Here is a 16331-nt window from a genome sequence, read left to right on the forward strand (position 1 = left end):
ACCCTCACATGTGAGGATGGACGGCAGACACCACTGTGCATGTTTGTAAACGACATAAACAGCATCTGACTACACACGTCCTTCTGGAGCATGTTTAGAGGAGTGGGCCATGCGGACAAACGTTGCCGACGCTTAGTTTCCCTGCTGTGTCGCCCATGCTTGGTCATCCTGTGCAGGGGCATTTGGGCTGTTGGCTCTTTTCCGCTCCCATGAGCAATCCTGCAACTCGGGCTCCTGCACGTCTCCTTGTGGTCAAGTCTAAGAACTTTTCTGGAGAATATAGGTGACAAGGGGATGGCTGGGCTTTGGGGCACGTGTGGTCAACAGAACTGAAGCTGGTCTCCAGCCTTTCCCACTCCCTGGTGTGGGGCTGTGGCTATGTTGTTCCTGAGGTTGGGTTATGTCCTATGGCCCAGTTGGCTCTACAAAGGGAGGTTATCGGGTGGGCATGATCTAAAGAGTGAACCCTTTATTGATTTGTCTATTTATTTATTTAGAAGATTTACTTATTTTAGAGAAAGAGAGAGTGTGCACTTGCAGCAGGGAGGAGCAGAGGAAGGGAGAGCCTTAAGCAGCACTGAGCACGGAGCTCGTTGGGGGCTCAAGATCACGACCTCACAACCCCAAGATCATGACCTGAGACAAGACTAAGAGTCAGATGGCTCAACCAACGGAGCCACCCAGGTGACTCTAAAGAGTGAACCCTTTAAATCAAGGTGTGGGACACTGAGAAGTTGGAGACATCGGAGCCGTTAGAGGGATTTTCCATGCGGGAGATTCTCTGTTGCCAGTTGGAAGGTATAGATGGCATGTGGCAAGCAACACAGCTGGCCTCACAGAGCCCAGAATAGCCCCCGGCTCCCCGCCAGCCAGCGAGGAAGCAGGGACCTGAGTCCTAAAACCGTAAGGAACAGGACCCTGCCAGCAACCTGAGCAGGATCTTGGGAAAGACCCCGAGTTCCAGAAGAGGACAAAGCCAGCTGACATCTTGATTCTATCCTTGTCAGAGCCCAAGGAGAGAACCCAGACGTGCCGCGCCCAGATCTCTGACCTGTAGAAGGTGTAAAATAAATGTGCATTTTAAAATTGCCGTACATTGGACCATTTGCAGGTGTGCGGTTCGGTGGCCTTGAGCGCACTGACATGGTTGGACAGCTGTCATCGCGCTCCAGCTCCAGAACTTTCTCATCCCGCCAAACTGAAATCCTGGACCTTGGAATTCTGGCATGGTTTTAAGTTGCTACGTTGGTGGAAATTTGTAAAGAAGAACGGCAAATGAATACAACCCAGAGCCCCAGTTGTCTGTTACAGAAAGCACTTTATCAGAGGACTGTCACTCGTGTGCTGATGCCTAGTTATCACTGTTCAGATATTTCCAGGGTGCGTTTATTCTCATTGTATCAAAGAAGAACCAAAATAGCTTCACCTCTGTTTCATTCTCCTGTGGAGGTTTCACGCAGGTAGCTACTTCAGGAAGAAATGGAAATCGTTTTTTAACTAGATTAAACCTTCTAATTCTCCTCCCCCTCCCCCATTACCTATATAATTTGTTGCTTAGAAACACTTTTATTCCCCATTTTATTTTTTAAATTTCCGTGATAGAGCTTATGGGAAGGAGATGTTAGGTATTAGCTTGAAAGGTTTTATGAACTGGAACAAATGTGAAATGTTTCCATTTCTCTTGTTTTGAAACTGGTGGCCTGCTGCCAGGGAAGATTTGATTCTGCGCCCCCCCCCCCGCATTAGTTAATGTTGGGTATAAAAGAAAGGTCAAGAAAATGAATAAGTTGGCCAAAAGCTAGGAATCTTTGGTTGGCAAGTGACAGACTCAATTCAAACTGTCTTAAGGGAAGAACATTGGCTCACAAAACTGTAATATCTGGGAAGGACAGCTTCAGGCATGGCTGGATCCAGGGGCTCAAATGAGGCCATCTAGATTTGGTCTCTTTCCATCTGTCAGCTCTCTGTTGGTCTCTTTCTCAGTTGCTCCTTCAAGGAGTGGCCTGCAGCAGTGTCTTATTGTCATTCTCACAGCTGGTGATGGGAAGATAGCTTCTATTTTCCACTTATTTTAGCAGAAGCCACAGGACTAACTCTTAATAGATTTTGGAGGGGGGAACAGAGTTTGGACAGTGCTGATTAACCAGGTCTGGCTCCCATGCCCAAGCAAATCAAAGGAAAACTGAAGTGTTGTTAATGAACGTATGGGGATTGGTTGCTGGGGGTGTAGGCAAGGACAATAGGTATTTAATTCAGCCAGGGGGTTCTTAAGCCAAGGGCATAGGTTTGATTCTTTTGAGAGGTGGGGAGCTCTGCACTGTGGACCTTGGCTGGGCCATCTCCCTAGGATGGAGAGGGGGAGAAAGTGAAGGTGGTGGGGAGGCTTGGTATAGTCTGTTCCTCACTGCTGGCCAAATCTGCCAGGCTCCCTGTTCCCTCATGGTAACTTATTATAGACAAGAGGCATTTCCCTTGTATTACTTTATTGAGCCATTCCACAGTAAAAAATGTTTCAGCCATTTAAAAACTGGTCACGAGTTTTTGACATTCCTCCCACTGAAGGATATGGGGTTTGTGTTTCCTCCCCTTGAGACTGAGCTGACTTGTGACTGTTCTGACCTCTGTAGTGTGGTGGGAATGACACTGTGGCTTCTGAGCCTGGGTCCTCAAAGGCCACGTGCTTGGGTCTCCTAGAATGTTCTCTTGAGGGATCCTTTCCTCCGAGCCTAGAAGCCGTGCTGTTAGGAAGCCCAAGCCGGGTGAAGTGGCTGCACACAGGCACTCTTGGTGCCCGTCTTCTAGCCATCCATGCCCAGGTATAGACATGTGAGTGAGAGTCTCCAGGTGAATCACGTCCAAGTCTTAGGGTCAGTCCAGCCATTCAAGTGTCCCAGCTGACGCCTTTATCTCTATGGAGCTGACGGCCCCCTTCCCTCTGTATCTGGTCTGAATTCCTGATCCATTGAACCCACAAGCTATAATAAGATGGTGTCAGTCTATACCACTAAATGTGGGTTGGTTCCTTACACAGCAGATAACTGGAACAGGCATACTTGCACCGCTGGCAATATCTGCTGGACAAAGCAAGCCAGAAATGACAGATCTGCAACCCATGTCCTGTCTGACCCAGTAATTCTGGGAATCCATCAAAAGGAAATAATCTCAAATGTGGAAAATGGATCAAATACTATATACACGGTGCTATTAATAATAGTAAGAAATTTAAAACAACCTAGTTTTCCCATGATGGGGATAAGATTCCTTGATAAAATAATTATGACCACCACTGAGTGTTTGGAATGTGACAGGCTCTATGAAGGGCTTCCCATATAGCACCTCTTAATCCTTTCCACAATCTTTGAGACAGGGATTATGGCCCCAACTTCCCCACCCTTCAAACGTGGAAATTGACAAGCAAGCTTGTCACTTGCCTGAATTTCCAAGTAGCCAACCCACTGAGGCAGAAGCCACGCTGTGCAAGATATACATGATCTGATTTGTGGCCAGAGAAAGATTTAGAAAATCTTTGGGAGCGCCGTTCAAGAGCGTATCAGGTAGTTTTTCTACATGACGTGTATCAGGAATTTTTTTTTTTTAAAGATTTTATTTATTTATTTGACAGAGAGAGATCTCAAGTAAGCAGAGAGGCAGGCAGAGAGAGAGAGGAGGAAGCAGGCTCCCTGCTGAGCAGAGAGCCCGATGCGGGACTCGATCCCAGGACCCTGAGATCATGACCCAAGCCGAAGGCAGCGGCCCAACCCGCTGAGCCTTTTAATCACCGGAGAAAGTGTTTACGTGGCTAGGTGGGAGGAAAATACAGAACGAAAACTGCATATACAATAAGATGCCACCTGATTACAGAAGAAAGAGCAAGAAGTATGCAAAACATGAACAGTGGGTGTAGGACTATGGCTGTGTGGGCCACCCTGAGCTTTTTGGCACTTTCAGCTTTTCTACGATAAGCAAATGCTACAGAAGAAAAATACACAAAAGGGAAGCGAACCAAAGTTAACTGTAGTCACATGTAATTAATCAAGGAAATGACAAAAGAGAGCAAAAGTTGCTTGTTAGTTAAAAAAGAACTTAAAAAGCCCGTCGCTATGACAGTGATCTTGCTCCTGGTCTCACACGTCACCCGGAGGCACTCTTAGTGGGAGGGTAGGGTGGGAGGCTTCAGGGCTCCAGGCAGGGCCACATTACCCAGCCCGGGTTCCCCGTGGAAATGTCTGCCAGCATGGCCTGTGGGGACTCAGGCGGGGATCCAGCCCCTTGGGGTGGGAGCTGGAAGGGAAGGTGGAAATGAGATGGTGGAACAGAAACATCCATGGTGGACTGACAGAGGAGAGAGTCCGAGAAGGTGTTGGCCACGTGGGGAGGCTGTCTCCCTCCTGAGCCTCGTGTGTGCACTTGGGCTGGTATGTTTGTGTGCGTGCGTGTGTGTGTGTGTTAGAGACAGACAGAGGTGGGTATCAAGGGTAGGGTGCTGTACTCAATTAATGTCTATGTCTCCTTAGATTTCTCTACTGGATCAATTGTTAACAGAGACACAGGAGTTACTGATGTGGCCCAAAAGGTAGGAGGCAGGTCTGCCTTCTGCTGAAGGCTCAGATTTGACTCTGAGACATGACTCCACCACGAATCAGTGGCTTGGCCTTGGGCAAGATAGAGCTTTAGTTTTGCCTTCTGTGAAATGGGAACAAGAATGGTGCCTTCTTCCACACTTATCTCTAGGAGGGACTCAAACCAGGTATCCTGCAAGAGGGAGGCACTCAGCCCTCTTCGGAAGTCAGCACTGAGTATCCGTGATCCCTGTGGTTGGGGTTGGATACAGTGTCCCGGAGCGGAGTCATCCAGTGAGAAAATAACACACCTCCCGAGAGTGGTGTGTGTAACTTAATGTTTTCTTGTAGCCACATTAAAAAAGTAAGAAGAGTCAGGTGACATTTTAATAACCCAGTCTATCCAAAATGTTATTTTTCCAGCATATAATCCATATAAACATACTGTTGAGATATTTTACAGACTTAGTGTTTGTACTCTGGTGAGGGTTTTACATTTATAGAACCTCTCAATTTGGACATTCGGTTTTCATTTGGAAATACCTTTTCTCTGTTTAGATTTCGTAAAATATACCGTTGAAAAAAGTAGATTCATAGTCCATTTGGTCCAGGGACTGAACAGAGGACTGGTTTGTAGATTGAGATGAATTGAAATGAGGGGCACCTGGCTGGCTCCGTGAGTCGAACATGTGACTCTTGATCATACACAGGGTCATGAGATCGAACCCCATGTTAGGGATAGAATTTACTTATAAATAAATAAATAAATAAATAAGGGATAAAAATCAAACTTTCAGTCCCTTAGCTGTAGCAGCCACATTCGGGGTCTTGTGACCGCCCCCACCCTCGCCCCTGCCCCATGTGGCCTGTGCTGTTTGACAGCACACAGGTGGAGATTACCCCCCAGCTGTGAAACCAGTCTGCCTGGTTCCCAGTCTTTACTACTTTCTAGCTGTGTGATTGTGGGTGAGTTACTTAACCTCTCTGTGCCTCTGTTTCCCATCTGTCAAATGGGTATTAGGACAGTAATTCCTGAATGTCGACCCTCGGAGTGGTGTCTGACTCATGATGCGGTCAGGAAATGCTTCGCGTTAACCATGCTGCCCCAGAATATTGCAAAACGTGGGTCGACTTGAATTCTAGCTTGGACTTAGTTTTTCAGTACCGCACAGAGCCAGTGTAATAGAGCTAGAGACAGTAGCCACGTCTGGAAGGCATTATGGCACGCTGGTGAAGGGCGCAGACCCTAGTCCTAGACCTTCAGTGTTCAGATCCCTGCTTTGCTACTTGATAGCTGGGCGACCCTGGGAAGATTATCTCTGGTCGTCATCTTCATCTGTAAAATGGGGTTAATTGGTTGTGGGAGATTTAAATGAACATGTTTCGGTACCTTGTACTGAGAGGATTTTGTGTATACTTTTGCTTTATTCGTTACACTATTTTCAAAAGTCATTCTCTCAGCCTATTACTATTTGGTAATTCCGGTACGAAACCCTTTAGAACCATAACAACCTTCAGAGCTTTTAGAACAGAAGTTGCAGCGGGTAGGAGTGTGGCCAGTCTCTCCCGCGGATGTGACTGGTTTGGCTTGCTTACTGTTTGGCCCACAGAGAAGTAAAAACCGAGCTGGTTGCCAAACTTTAAAAATAAGAGAGATATCAAATAAAAAAATCCAGATTTCTAGGATTTCTCTTGAAATATCACGAGGGCGAGCCATCCTGGGCTGGTCTTTCCACTCGGCAACAACGGGCTGGGGCACAGAGCTGCCCCACCTTGAGGGGGAGGTGAGATCTGCCATTAGCCACAGTCCCTGCCGCTCGCTTTTGCCGCACTCCTGGCCCGCTTCACTGTGGTAGCTCCCCTGCCCGACCCCAGGAAGAATTTGAGTTTGGGAGTCCTGGAGTCCTTGTTTTGATCTGAAGGTAGATCTAAAAGCCAGCGTAAGCTCCAGTGTAGCCGTGCATATGCATTCACACAAGGCTTTTGCAGGATTAACTTGGGGCCTTTGGAGCCAAAGCCATGTGCCTGCGTCTGTGTTGAGACCCAGAAGATTGTCTGTGGCAGCACAGGCTTCCTGGTCTGCAGTACGTCCCTGACATTCTCTTCTCCGTTGGTGCCAGCTCTGTCCTCCAGAGCTGTGCAGTCATCTCCGACTCCTGATCTTTCATCCCACACCCTCTTGGCTGTACCTTCGAAATACGTCCAGAATCGGTTTATTTCTACCCCGACTGCCTCCTGCCTCCTGCTTCCTCCGTTGCCCCTGATCTGTTTTCTACCTAGCAGCCAGAGGGAAACTTTGTAAAAGAAATGAACGGACTTAAATATTTTTAGAGCCCTGTTACTTTTACAGGATGCAGAGAGCACAGAGAATTCCCATATACCCTCCTCCCTTGTTATCTTTTGTTTAAAAGATTTATTACAAGTATGTATGAGCTGGGGGAGGGGCAGAGGGAGAGAATCTCAGGCAGACTCCTTGCTGAGCGTGGAGCCCTATCCGGGCGGGATCCCACAACCCTGAGATCATGACCTGGGCCGAAATCACCAGTCAGACCCTTAACAGACCCAGGTGCCCCACCCCCTCTCCTATTATTAACATCTGGCATTTGTAGAACATTTATTACAGCTCTTGAAGCCGTGGTGAAACCTTATTGTTAACTACAGCCCGAGTTTACAGTAGGGTTTTCTCTCTGTGCTGTGCATTTTGTGGGTTTCGACAAATGCATCGAGTCACGTGTTCACCATGACAATGCCCTACAGAACGGTTTCTTGCCCTAAAGATCCTCTGTGCTCGGCCTAATCGTGTCTCCTTCCCTCCAAACTACCCACAGCCGCTGATCTTTTTACTGTCTCCATCGTTTTGCATTTTTAGAATGTCATGCAGAATGTAGCCTTTCTAGATGGGCTACTTTCGTTGGGCAGTGTGCGTTTACCTTCCTCCGTGTCCCTTCACGGCTACACAGCTCATTTTTATTGACGGGTAGTATCGCTTTGCCTGGCTGGACCCCAGTGTGTCTAGCCTTCACCTTTTGAAGGGCGTCTTGGTTGCTTCCAAGCGTTGGTAATATCTTCCATATTTGTTATTGTTGGTTTCTGTTGGTCGTCTTGCTTTCTGTTTGTTTATTTTGGTCTTCCACTCTTTTCTTCTTCTTTTGGCTTAGTTGAACATTTTATATAACTCCAGTTTTTCTCTTTAGATCTCAATTATACCTTTTTGTTGTTTTTACTTTACTTAGTGGTTGCCCTTGAGTTTACGGTATGATTTACAGCTACTCTAACTCAGGGAGGCTTTTAACACCTAAGTCAGATCATCTCCTCCTGCTCAGAACCCACAAGGACTGCCCGTCACACTCAGATAAAAGTCCTTATGGTGGGCTCCATTCCTTTCCATCTGGCCCGGGTCCTCTGAATCCGTCTCCTCCTCCTGCCCTCCTGCTGCAGTCACACTGGCCTCTTTGCTTTTCTTCCAAAACCACGAGGCACTTCCCACCTCCAAGCATTTGCTCCAGCTGTTCCCACCACCAGGACTGCCCTTCCCAGATATTTGTTTGGCCAACTCCCTCACCCCCTTCCAGTCTTTTTGCTCAGATCCTGCCGGCCCAGTACGGCCTTTGATGACCTCTTTCTTCATATGGTTGCACGACCTGTCCCTTAGCTGCCTACTGATCCTTCTTGAGGCTGCCCTGTTTTCTCTCTCGCTCATGTCACCTTCTGACAACCTACCCAATTTACTTACCATGTGTGTGGTTTGCTGTCCATCTCCCCCCATGAGAATGTCCACCCCACGAGGCAGGGACCGTGTGGGTCTTGTTCTCTGCGATGTCCTGAGCGCTGGGCACAGAGCCTGACCCAAGCAGCTGCTCATAACTGTTTGTCAAATGAATGAGGATACAGGTGAGTGTGGGCTGCAAAATGCCTTTGCAAGCAAATCCTTTAATGTTATGCCAAGAATCATAGCATTGGGATCAGGCTGTTTGGAGGACACCAAAACTCGCCGAGGTCCTCGTGCTAAGTCAGGGATCAGAGTGAAAGGAACCAAGGAAAGCCGTTAAGCTGGCAGTCCGGGCTGGGTGATCTCTTAACTGTACACGGGAGGCCCACAGATCACCAGCTGCTGTGGGGAATGTGTGCTTGGCCCTCCCTGGTCCTTGTGAGCGGCCTGACTGTTGATCAGCTCTTCTGGGGGCGGGGAGCAGGAGCCGTGGGAGAAATGGCCTAGGTTGGTCTCTGTGCTGTAGACCAACTTGAGGGACTCAAGGAGGGGGTGATGGGGCTGGAAGTCACTGTGCTGGAAACAAGCACTCGGGTCACCTCCTCGGTCCTGCCTGGGTCAGGTTGGACAACTTTGCTCAGCTAAGGGAGCGAGTGTCCTTACACCACAGGGGGGATGGGAGGAGGGACCTGCCTCCCCGTGGAAGGGGATTAGCTCGTGTCTTGAGGCAGGTGTGCAGGTGGCATTTCTGTTTCAGTCTTCTTGCCACAGAAGGAGACCTGGCATGTGCCAAGGGGTTGATACGGTCTCTCTGAGTACTTCTGTTGGCCACCGTCACTAGATGGCCTTCCACTGGGGGCGTCTGCATGCAGATCCTGGGGGGGGGGGATGGCCAGCCTTCTGGCTTGCTGCTGTCCCAACTCCATCCACCCTCCACATCTTAAGAAGCAGAGCTGGACCTCTCGGGGGTCACCTGTGCTGGCCGAGCATCGCTACTGGGCATCGTGCGTTGCACTTCGCACGGGGTTCTCAGGATGGTGCGGTTGTGTTTCTGTCCTCGCTCCTGTACAGCAAGATGAGTGGAATTGAGAATTGAGCTGCTCAAAGGTGACGTCCACCATGTTTAGCGGCCAGCTGGTCATGGGCACTAGGTGATCAGAGTGACGGTGCCTCACAGCAGCGTGTGCTTTTGGGAATTCGAGCCTGGCAAGGGGCAGGGATGAGGTCTTCCAGGGGCTGACTCGCAAAGGCAGTGAGAGGTCCGGCACGGCTCGTGAGTTGGCTCCCGTTCCCTCCCACATTATCTGGTGATTCTTCTCATTAGTTCTTTCTCCTGTGTTATTGACTCCCTGTAGTAGTAAAATGGACACAGTCCATTTTAACAAAATACCTGAGGGGCACCTGGATGGCTCAGTCATTAAGTGCCTGCCTTCGGCTCAGGTCACGATCCCAGGGTTCTGGATCGAGCCCCACATCGGGCTTCCTGCTTGGCAGGGAGCCTGCTTCTCCCTCTCCCACTTCCCCTGCTTGTGTTCCCTCCCTTGCTGTCTCTCTCTGTCAAATAAACAAGTAAAATCTTAAAAAAAAAATACCCTAGACCGCTGGCCCCCATGCCCCACCAGGTGCTGCCCGAATTTCTTGACTCCATGTCCTAGGAGACGACCCTTGACAATGTTGATTCTACTCACGGCCCTCATTTCTTTGATCTCGTTCTCTCTTGAACCCATGTTAGTCTCACTTTATCCCCTGCCACTGCATGGAACAACTCCTGTCACAGTCACCTGAAGGCTTCCGTGGCCGTCTCTCTGACATGTGACTAGATCACTAGCTCCTGCCTCCTGTCACGCTCTTCCCTTGGCTGCCCCTCCCCAGGCTCCTTGAGCTCTGTTCATCTCCCGCCTCTGGAACTGGGAGCAGCCCCGGACCTGGTTCTTGAGCCTGCCTCCCCCCTGAGGCGATGTCTTCAAGACTCCACAGGGGTGAGGCCAGCTCCTCCCTCCTCCCGGCTCCCCCTTCCCTGACTTATGGACCTGTGTATCTGGTCGCCGCTCAACAGCTCCTCGGAGACTTCTGGAGATACCTCGAACTCTGCGACCGGCTCTTCCTGTGGACTTTCCATCTCAGAAGATGGCATCTTCTCCCCCAGGGGTGCAGACCTTAGGGTCACTCTTGATGTCTCTTTCCTAAACCCACGTCACCACTCGAGTCTCAGTGGCACACACCTGTGCGGTCTCGTCTCACCTCGGCGACCTCTCCCACCCTAGGATGATGCCAGTAGACTCTCAAGGGGACAGTGTCTTGTTAGTCGTCCCTCAGATCATGTCAGTGTCCTGTTCCCCACTCCTTGCTGGCTTCCGGTCTCACTCAGAGCAAAAGCCCAAGCTGTGGTCAAGGCTCTTGAGGCACTGCAGAATCTGGCCTCCTGCCTGCCCGTTCCTGCAACGTGACAGGCACGTTCCCTCCTTGAGGTCTATGCTTGCTGTTCCTCTGCCTGGAACGCTCTTCCTCCGGATTCTGGCATGAGACCTTCCGTCTCATTTTTCACATCGTGGCTCTAATGTCACCTCCTCAAAGTGGCCTTCATTGACCAGACCTCCCCCTCCCAAGAACCCCTCCTTCCTATCCCAGCCACCCTCTTTTAGCCTGCTCTGCTTTCTTTATATCCCCATGACAGCCCAATGGCTGTGGGGAGGAGAAGTCAGCCCCCAGCTAGTATTGGATAGCACCTCAACCCCCATACGTGGTCCAAGAGGAGTGACCCAGAGAATCTATCACGCCCTCCCTGTCCGCATCCTGTGAGATGCTGAGGCTCTGTAGAATGAAGCGGAAAATCTCTGTAAGAACCACAATATGCATACTAACTACAGTTTATGGAGTGATTAGTGTACATCGTGATTGTTCCACGCTTGTCAGGAGAATTAACCCATTAAGTGTTCACAGCAATGCCATGAGGTAGGAGGAGCTATCATTAGCCAGTTTTACGGACAGGGGCGCTAGGACACAGAGAGGTGACGTATTTGCTCAAGGTCACACAGCTGGGGAGGGTACAGGATGGGGTCTTGTGGCCAGTGCTGAATTCTTAGCATAGCATTGAGATGCTCGGCTCTGAGTGTTGGGGCGTCCGTTCTGGGACCTAGGAGTTAAAGGTGGTGATGTGGAGGGAAGTTCACCGAGGTCACAGCATCAGCCCATGGTCCTGGCTAGGCAGTGGGAATACATTTCTCTTCTAGCCATGATGCACTAGGTCCTGCCTCTTTGTCCTGCTCCATTCGTCATCCTGCTGGGCACCTGAGGCTCCTCCCAGCAACGCTGGGAGCAGAGGCGCTGCTCTGAGCATTCTCCTTGACCTGTCTGACCGTCTTCCTGTCTTTCAAAGACTCTTTCTCTGGACGCCTACGGTTCTCATTGCTTTCTGCATTTTTCTTGTGATTAAGAAAGTCATTTGTTAAGCCAAATGATAGCTGACTTTAATAAACTTGCTTAACGTATTTGCATCTTTAACAGGGTTCAGAGGGCGATGCTAAAACCAACAGAGTCTGATGGTGGGGTCTGAGTACTAACCCTCCGAAAAGTAGAAGATACTTGGGACGGGGGTTTCCCTGCACCCCCCAAACATCCCATAAACGATTGTGTCCTACCTTCATGATTTCTACTTGATCCAGATATTACTTTTCCTGTGATTTATGTAGTGCTGTCGTGAGATTCCCTCCCTGCTCTGTGCTCTGTTCACAGGGATAAGACCAGTGTGGAATATCCACGCGGCCACAGCATCCTTCTGGAATGACCTCAAAGTGCAGGCAGTTTCTTTCTGTTTAAAAGTTAAAATGACCCTGATATCTAGGAATGTTTTAGGAAAACTTTGAGCTCCTAAAAGTACAGGGTTTTGGGGTCCTATTTGTGTTGATGCCAAAACTTTACGTCCTTTACATCTCTGGCAGCTTTTTGGAAACCTCCCCCTGAAGGATGGCATTCCCACATCGTGCTGAGTGAGCCTGGGACACTACACTTGTTATCCGAGGGCAGTCTTTTCTGTATATTTCTTTACATGGACTCAATTCAGTTTTTAGTAAATCAATTCTTCTCCATCCCAAGCAGTCGTATCTGTGAAATCATGAGTTCAGTTAGATTATAGGCTGCCAGCAGTCAGAGCGATGTCATCCCAAATAACTCTACTGTTAATGGTGGTTTAAATAAGTAAAGGCACTTACTTCTTTCTTGCATAACAGTCTGGCGGAAGCAGTCCAGGGTTGGTGTGTAATCAGGACCGTGTGCTGTTGTCTGGTTCTACCGCCCTTAGGTAATGCCCTCAACCACGCCCTCCAAGGTGGCCCGCCTCCCTGTCCACACTCCAGCCAATGGGAAGGCACACAGAGGATGTTGGAACACACCCCCTTCTTGCTGTCCCTTCTCAAATTCTATTGGCCAGAACTCAGTCGAACGGCTGTATCTAGCTGCAAGGGAAGCAGGAATATGTAGTTTCTTGGGGAAGGCTAAATTTTGGGGATTCTGTTGATATCCAAGAAGGGGAGGGAGGCAGGATATTTGGTAGTTTCCACCACCTTAGGGTGGTTGTATATTTTTCGAATAGACATTAAAATAAATAGTGCTAAAAAAATCGGTTCCAGTTCATTCATGTCTCCCCTATGGTCATTTGGTATGTGCATCACACTTGAGAAAACAGTCTTGTGAGTCAGCGTCCTCTGGGACACCACCCTGTTGGAATCCTCGCCTTACGGAAGTAAGATATAGGTTTTGCTGTTGTAGGATCTGGGACCTGTTGCTTTTTAACGGCACCTCCAGGAGAGGTGGGACACTCATCTTCGTGGAGGGAGGAGCTCCCCAGCTAGGGTGACTATGTCATGTGCTTCCGAAGCCCCACGGTACATCCTCTGATTCTGTCCGGCGGCTTCAGGCATGGGCAGGACACGGGGGTGCCTCGTCTGTTCTTCCAGGCCCAGGCGAACGCATGTCACCGCCACCCCTGCCTCTCAGCATGCCATCACAAGGCTGGGATTTGTCTTCGCTTGGATGTGTCAGCTGGAGCCGGCCCCCAGCCCCCACAGGAGGCAGGAGTCCCACCTTAATGACTTACCAGCACGATGCATGATGGCAGCCACATGTCCCAAAACCGGGGGAAGCTCGTCTGTTAAAAGTTAATGATCTGGGGAGTCCTGACATAAAGTAAAACCTTAAGTGGAATTCCGTGGTGTTGCGGACAGTTAATTCTTTATTAGGTTTTCCTAAGACTGAGATAAAAAGCATTTTATCCTTTTAAAGGTTTGCGTTATCATGTCATTGCATTTTATAGAAACATTGATCTCCATTTGGCTAATCCGGGACAGGTAATGGAAGTCTCTGCTGTGGAATGGCAGTCCACCTCCTAACACTTTGCTAGCCTGTTACTTTTGGTTTGGTGGGATCACAAGTGTCCTAGAAGAGGCAATCTGGATGAGGCCCATGAGGGCCGGTGGGACTGTTTGTGTTTATTTGTAGCTGGCTGGAGTGAAGTCTCTGTCCTCCTCCACCGTGTTGAGATCATGCTAGGTTGTTTTGCCTGCAAGAGCCTTATGATGGGCTATGGGAAGAGAGAAGGAGCAAAAGTCCAAAGTTCCAGGCTTCCCTGGCTTTGTGCCTACGTGGGGAATCCGTTTTTAGAGTCTGCTGCCTGACAAGTAAACTCAACTGCCTGCTGGGGCCAGCCAGGGGGGCAGACTCTGCTCATTGTCACACAGAATGGGGGTCCATAGGTGCCAGATCTTCCAATTTTTCAACCGAAACGGGAAATCTGGACTCTTAGGAGAAATGTAGGAAATAAATCTAAATTAAGAAATACTATGCAGGCTTACCAAAACACACCTGTAGGCCACATTAGCTGTTGGAAGCTTAGGCTTTAGCAGATGGTGCATGAGACTCAATCACTCCATCTCCAGCCAGTGCTTCTTCTTTTTTTTTTTTTTTAAAGATTTTATTTATTTATTTGATAGAGAGAGACAGTGAGAGAGAGCATGAGCAAGGAGAAGGTCAGAGAGCGAAGCAGACTCCCCATGGAGCTGGGAGCCTGATGTGGGACTCGATCCCGGGACTCTAGGATCACGCCCTGAGCCGAAGGCAGTCGTCCAACCAACTGAGCCACCCAGGCGTCCCCAGCCAGTGCTTCTCACCTGAGCTCGAAACTTCTCTGACGGTCTACCTGACATCTCTAACTGGATGTCCCTGGGGCATCTCCTACTTTCCTGGTCTGTGCCCTGAACCCCTTCCCTGTTTCTGTCGATGGCAACTCCATTCTTCCAGCTCCTTAGGTGGAAGAGCCTGGAGCTCTCCATAATTCCTCTGTTTCTATCCTGCCTAAGCTAGCAGCAAATCTTGAGGTCCTACCTTCTACATCTCTGCAGGCTCTGGCCCCTGTGCACCATAGTAGAGCTGCTTCTCTACTATGCTTCCGGCTGCCACCATTGCTTGCCTGGACTGTTGCAGTAGCCTCTTCCCAGTCTCCCTGCTTCCTGTCCCCATGTCTCCCCAGTCCTTTCTGCCCACAGCAACCAGAGCAGTCCTGCTAAAGGTCAATTGGACCACCTCCGTCCTCTGCTCAAATTGTTTCACTGGCTGCCTTCTTATTCCAAGTAAAAATTGATGTTCTTAAAATGAATTACGAACTCCTAAATAACCAGGCTTCCCCATTATGTCTGTGATTTCCTGTCCTCAGTAGCCCCACTCCTGCTGTTCAGGCACACTTCTACCTTGGGACATTTGCACCTGCTATTTCTTTTCCCTGGAACTTCCTCCCCTCTGTCTCTCTTACCTCCTCAGAATTTTATCCCAGTGCCTCTTTTTTAATTTTTCTAAAGATTTTATTTATTTCAGAAAGAAAGGGGGAGAGCACAAGCAGGGGGGTGGCCGGCAGAGGCAGAGGGAGAAGCAGGCTCCCCACTGAGCAGGGAGCCCAATGTGGGGCTCGATCCCAGGACTCTGGGATCATGACCTGAGCCAAAGGCAGAGGCTTCATTGACTGAGCCACCGAGGTGCCCCTCATCCTGGAAGCTCTTGCCCAGAGAAGGTTCCTGTCCGTCCCATCCAACAATGGGACCACCCACACCATCCTTCCAACGTTCTGCATCCCCCTTCCCGCCTTTGTTTTTTCTTCTTGGCACTGGCTACTGTCAAACACACTGTATGTTTCATTTCTTGATCTTGTGGCACTCCTTTTCCCCACTAAAATGTCAACTCCATGAGGCCAGGGATTTCTGTCTGGCACCTGGAGAGGGCTCATTTTTTAAACGAGTGAACGAAGAGTGTAGGTTCAGGAAGGTTTTGTGCGTTCCTGTTACAAACCCATGGATTTCCATGTAGTTCATATGTTTCAGTTGTCACTCTTTTTGGTTCAGGTAAGCTTCTTAAACTCTGGGCTTTGGGATTCTTCTTCTAACATGGGGATGATGATGGCCCCGGCCCCCGAGGGCTGTAGTTGGACTCAGTGGGCTAACGTCTGCAAAGCATTTAGGACAGTGTCTGGCATATTGGAAGCATTATATAAAGGTCTGTATTATGATCATTGCTACTGCTATTATTTATCCAAAAATTAAAATATTACCAATAGGGCTAGCATCTATTGTGATCCACACCCCCAACCACGCTTCCCCCTACTCTTCTCCTCAGAAGTAAACCACCATTATTAGCCTTTTTTCCATGTTTCAGATCTTTTCTGTGCCATTAGATTATAAATATATGTACCCATAGAAAAACACAGTACTTAAAAAATAAGTACTATATTTCATATAATATTTTTGCAAGTTGCTTTTCTTCCTCTCTCTCAGGAATGCATCATGGGCATGGCTGACTTCATCCTTGGGCATCTCTGTGGATGATTCCAGGCTGGGGAACCTGCTCCAGGTTCTCCAGGTCTCCACTGGTGGACCTTTAAGCTGTTTTCAAGTTTCTGCTACTATGAACAGCGCTCGCTTAGTGTCCTGGTGTCTGCCCTGTGAGCGCTTCCGCCCTTCTGCAGGGTCGTCGCTAGGGCACGAGGTCGTATCCGAGGGTTTATGCACTTGCCATTTTAATAAATA

This window comes from Neovison vison, chromosome 3 (assembly GCF_020171115.1).
Source record: "Neovison vison isolate M4711 chromosome 3, ASM_NN_V1, whole genome shotgun sequence".
In the NCBI taxonomy this organism is placed as follows: Eukaryota; Metazoa; Chordata; class Mammalia; order Carnivora; family Mustelidae; genus Neogale; species Neogale vison.